We start from the raw sequence: 5,810 nt of genomic DNA on the forward strand, positions 1-5,810 counted from the left end.
ACCAATCTGTCCTCTAATCTCCTGTCTGTCAGTGGATTGCTCAAATTAAGAACTGTTTAAATCTAAATTATGTAGACTTGAGCTCTAATGTTTAAAAGTAGTAATGTTCTTAACCTCTGCATGTGACACCGCTGTTAGAGTCCAACCAGACAACTTCAACAAAACACTGAGACATGCGACAAAAGAGCAGAGCAGCATTCAAGGATCACCCCTGTTGGTGTGTCTGCTTCTGCTTCTGGTCAGTTTAGCTGCATAACTGTAGTAACCACAGTCACTCTACACACTACCACCACTTTCTAAGTACCTGGTTACTTCCTGCCAGTCACCTCAGACTCTGTTTCTTCCTGGAAAGGAAACGACACCAGTCAGATGTGATGTTTCACCAACATGTGGCAGACGCTGGTCCTGCCATTCATGGTAACATCACCAGAGATGGCCCCGCCTTCCTCAGGACCAGACTGCAGAAATCCACGACCACGTTGCTGCCTCCTCATTATTCATGAATATCATGAGCATGATTGTGTTTCTGGTTTTTTCTCATCATTTGTTACTAACAAACTCACTTCTTATTCTGCATCTTTTCATCTTTACCTGCCGCACAGAAAACAAATGTTAGAAATTGTTGACTCTCTGAAATATGTAAGTGGTTTGCGTAGAGCCAGCTTTTCAGTTACCATTAACACTGATCATGTGTGAGACTGATATTTGAAGGAGGCCTATTTCTGATTATTTTTGTAACCTCTGCTCTTTGTGTTTCTTTTGTAATTGATGAGAATTCCTTGAACATACTCGCCCACATCGCTCGTGTCCAGTTATTGTATTACTCTTTGAATTCTCTGTATGTGTGCCCCAGTACACTGTTTAACCCTTTAAGACCTACCATAGAACCAAGGCCGCCAGAGCTTATATTATATGTTTACATGCTGTGGAGCCATTTCTGGGAGCATTTCAAGTTGATATACATCAATACAACCATTACAGTCTAAATTTTAATAATATGTCTGCATTAAGTACATAGTAATTACATAAATGGCAAAAAAGTGCAATAAACTACAAAAAAATTGAAAATCGTTTTTTTTGTTACATATATTTCTACTTGGAGAAATTTAAGAGGCTTATCCCTCAAAACTGTAAATACAAAAAAGTTGCAAAAATAGTTTACAACAACAGGAAATTTATTTTGAGTGTCTTCATAGTTTTATTTTTGAAATACACCAATTTTTATACACTGCAGGAAAAACGAAAAGCAATCCTATGATGCAAATTTGCAAAGAAAACAGCATGTGCATCAAAATAAACTATTTCCAGCAGTGCAATATGAGTCCTAAGCATCCCAGAAACCACACAGAAAGTCATAAAGTCAAACATGACTTATAAAAACACCAGTATAGGCTTTTAAGGCCTACAAGTAAAAAACTATATTTTCCGCGAAAATGACGCCACTTCTGGTTTCGGGCAGGTCATGGCGGACATGCAATTGTTCGCGCTGACGTCTATTTCAATGTAGGAAGTGTTATGAACAGCTGATCGGATCAGCAAAGCGTGTTTCTGGAATATTATGTTTTTGTTGCTGCAAGCGCTTTTTATGCAGTTTTTGCAAAGCTATATGTGGAAGGAAACTGTGACCGAGGACAAGCTGATGGCATAAGATGTAAGTACAACTCCTCCGGTTTCATATGCAAAAACAATGATTGCGCTAGCTTACTTGGTTCCGGTTCTACAGGGATTTAAAAATAGTTACGCAAAACGGAGTGTGCTGCTCTGACCGGCTTTAAAGGGTTAACAGACTGAACCTTCCTGTTTGTAACTGCTGCCTGTCTTTGACTAAAGACTTTAACACAGCCTCTGTGTGTCCTCATCCTCAGTGTTACATGTGTCACATGTTTTCATTGTCACAGCTTTCCCACAGTGAGTTACCTGCAGCATTTATTCACAGCACATTTGAGAAAGGAGATTCAGATTGTATACTTGTTATCTTTCATGAGGTAAATTTTAAAGTTCAGTATTTCAAAGCAGGAGCTACGAAGAATCATACTGGCACTAGGACTGTAACAATATGAGAGTCTAATTTTTCTAATTGTTAGAAAATCTGAAGAAAAATATGCTATTAATAATGCTGTTAGTGGGCGATCGTGGCTCAAGAGTTGGGAGTTCACCTTGCAGTCGGAAGGTTGCTGGTTCGAGCCCCGGCTTGATCGGTCTCGGTCGTTGTGTGAATGTGTGTGAATGGGTGGATGACTGGATGTGTAAAGTGCTTTGGGGTCCTTAGGGACTAGAAAAGCGCTGTACAAATACAGACCATTTTAATCATGTATAATTTTTTATTAATAATTAATGTATAATGTTTTTTGCATATTAATTATCCTCAAACAGAGATGGTGACCCTAACCTGGCCCAACCCATCAGTGAGCCTGAGCCTGAAGAATTTCTTGTCAGTTGGAAAGAAAGAAACAATGTTACATCACAACTGTGAACAAAGCTGCTTATGTTCCATATTACTCTTGCTGGCTACAACAAACACCTGGGAATTTGTATTATAATTCGATTTTCATGTAATATTCTCATTCAGTATCATTCATTTTATAATCACATATCCACCCAGGCTCATGGTGGGGCGGGGCTTGTTCTTGGCATCCTTGGGTGAAAGACAGTGCACACTGTGGGCAGGTATCCAGTCTGTCAGGGTCGTTTTCAATATTTGGTTCAAAAATGTGAATGTAAACAAAAATCAAACTGGGATTCTTGCAAATGAAGAAATGGCTGTGCATTCAAGCCTGTCTTTGACTGTATCGTCCAACTGATCCATCAAACCTCCAGCAGGTGAACCTTCATGACATAACGAGGTAACTAGGTAACCAGGTAAAAAATGAAACAGTAACAGTCTGAATGAACGTGGAAGGAGTCATTCAGGATTGTGAACTACAGACCCCGAGTCTTAATGCTTCATTTTCCACTTTCTATCAGACACTGCATTGTCAGGGTGAGGCAAAGTGCGTGTGCGTGTGTGTGCGTCATGAACAGCTTCCTTTTCTTAAAGGACAAAGCGAGGTTTGATTCACCACCATAGCAAACGTCCAGTATGTCCTTAAAAACAGATTCTTTCTTCATATGAAATGTTTGCAAACAGTGAAAGTGTTACAGCTGCAGAGAGCCATGGCGGCATCTTTGGAAGCTGTTTACATAGCTAATAATGTATGATTTGATGTAACCATGGAGACAGAGTCAGCCATGGTAGCTAGCGGTGAACGTTTACTACAGATGATTGTGTGCACAGCATCCACACACTGCACAGGGTGAAGACATTACTTCAGTATTGTGTTATATTTATGTATATTTACTTTCTGTTGACCATCGCCTCAGGTTCACGTTACAGTTTCAGCCTACAGAAAAACTGTCTAAATATGAACACATTGTTTACAAACATTCATGCCTCATAAATAAGCTGCTCTGTTTTACAGTGTTGTTTGTGAGAGAATTATCAACTTCACATTGTGTATCTAATCAAAAACATTTGACTCTCTATGACAGCTGGAATAAACCCAACCTGACAGTTACAGCTGAACAAACTTCAGTTAAATCAGGTAAAAATGGGATCAGATTAATCTTTGCACAGTCGACAGCAGACACCTCCTGTGTTCAGTCCATCATATTAAAAAATAAACGACAGCACGCTCCATGTGATGTTTGCATCCACTTCCACATCACAGTCAAGCAGCCCATCAATTGGTAACAGAACAGACATGTTCAAACAACAATACATATTTCAGAGTTTTTGATCAGTATTTTGATCGTTGGTTTTAAAACCACACGCAGTGTGTGACCATGATTGGCACACTGTTCACTGAGACCATGAACGCCACTTCTTTGAAGCATTCTTCTTCTTCTTCTTGGCATCCGAATAGAAGCAGAAACAGTGGAGTCGCTTTGATCGAAAACAAAAGTAGAATATCTGAGGTGAAACCAGCCAGGTGAAATAATTAGGATGTAAACAATAATTGAATGCAATGTCTCAGGTAGCTTAGTCTGCTACAACTGTTGGTATAAGCTCAGTACAATTAATAGTCAGTATCTGGGAATAAGTCAAAGGAGCTTGCAAAGAAAAGCGTCTGCACTTCTTTAAGTTACTTGAAGACGTTTCACCTTCATCCGAGAAGCTTCTTCAGTTCTAAGGTCAAATGGTGGAGAGTCCCAGATATAAACCTAGTGGGAGTTTCCCCCCACAGAGGGACAAAAGGACCCCCTGATGATCCTCTAATCGCCTGAGCCAAGGTGTGAAACTGGGTGTGGGTCCCAATCAGCCAGAGTTTCGGGTGAGTTCATTGTGAAACCTGGCCCCACCTTATCATGCGAATTCCTGAGGTCAGATGGCCCAGGGTGTGAGTGGGCGTTAAGGCGTCTGGGAAGGATCTCAAAACTGGATTATAGATGGCAGAGAGTTGGTGTCGTAAACCACCGCCTCTGTTCAAAGATGGTCGCTCACAGTGGACATAGATGCTTCTTTCACTCCTCTTTCAAACCATCTGTCCTCTCTGTCCAAAATGTGAACGTTGGCATCCTCGAAAGAGTGACCTTTGACCTTTAGATGCAGATGGACTGCTGAGTCTTGTCCTGTGGAGGTGGCTCTTCTGTGTTGTGCCATGCGCTTGTGAAGTGGCTGTTTGGTCTCTCCAATGTAGAGGTCTGGGCATTCCTCGCTGCACTGTACAGCATACACCACATTGTTAAGTCTGTGTTTTGGCGTTTTGTCTTTCGGGTGAACCAGTTTTTGTCTGAGTGTGTTGCTGGGTCTGAAGTACACCGGGATGTCATGCTTGGAGAAAACCCTCCTGAGTTTCTCTGATACACCGGCTACATAGAGGATGACAATGTTGTTGCGCCTGTCCTTCTTATCCTCCCTCGCTGGTGTCTGATCTTCTTTTCTGTGCCTCTTTGCTGACTTTAAGAACGCCCATTTAGGATAGCCGCACGTTTTGAGTGCTTCCTTTACATGTGTGTGTTCCTTCTTTTTCCCTTCAGGCTTAGAGGGAACATGTTCTGCCCGGTGGTGTAGGGTCCTAATTACTCCAAGTTTGTGTTCCAGAGGGTGATGGGAGTCAAACAGGAGGTACTGGTCCGTGTGTGTGGGCTTCCGGTAAACTTCGATGTTGAGGTTGCCGTTCTCTTCAATGTGCACAGCGCAGTCCAGGAAAGGCAAACAGTCGTCCTTTGTGTCTTCCCTGGTGAACTTGATGTTTTTATCCACAGCGTTGATGTGCGCAGTGAAGGATTCCACTTCTTGTGTCTTGATTTTGACCCAGGTGTCGTCTACATATCTGTACCAGTGGCTGGGTACTCTTCCTTTGAAAGAGCCAAGAGCCTTTCTTTCCACTTCCTCCATGTAAAGGTTGGCTACAATAGGTGACACGGGGGAGCCCATGGCACAGCCATGTTTTTGTCTGTAATAGCCTTCGTTGTATTTAAATATGTAGTGGTGAGGCAGAGGTCTAACAGTGTGCAGATCTGATCGGGTGTGAAGTTGGTCCTGTCCTCCAAAGAGCTGTCTTCTTGTAGTCGTTTTCTGACAGTCTCCACTGCCTCCGTGGTGGGTATGCAAGTGAAGAGAGAGACTACATCAAAGGACACTATAGTTTCATCTGGATCCAGGGTAAGTTTCTGGACCTTGTCAGTGAAGTCGGTGGAGTTCTTGATGTGGTGTGGGGTGTTCCCCACGAGAGGAGCAAGGATGGTAGCAAGGTGTTTTGCAATGTTATAAGTGGCTGAGTTTATGCTACTGACTATGGGTCTGAGTGGGACAGCTTCCTTGTGGATTT

The sequence above is a fragment of the Neolamprologus brichardi genome, chromosome 9 (genome assembly GCF_056152115.1).
Source record: "Neolamprologus brichardi isolate AB-2024 chromosome 9, ASM5615211v1, whole genome shotgun sequence".
NCBI classification, from domain to species: domain Eukaryota; kingdom Metazoa; phylum Chordata; class Actinopteri; order Cichliformes; family Cichlidae; genus Neolamprologus; species Neolamprologus brichardi.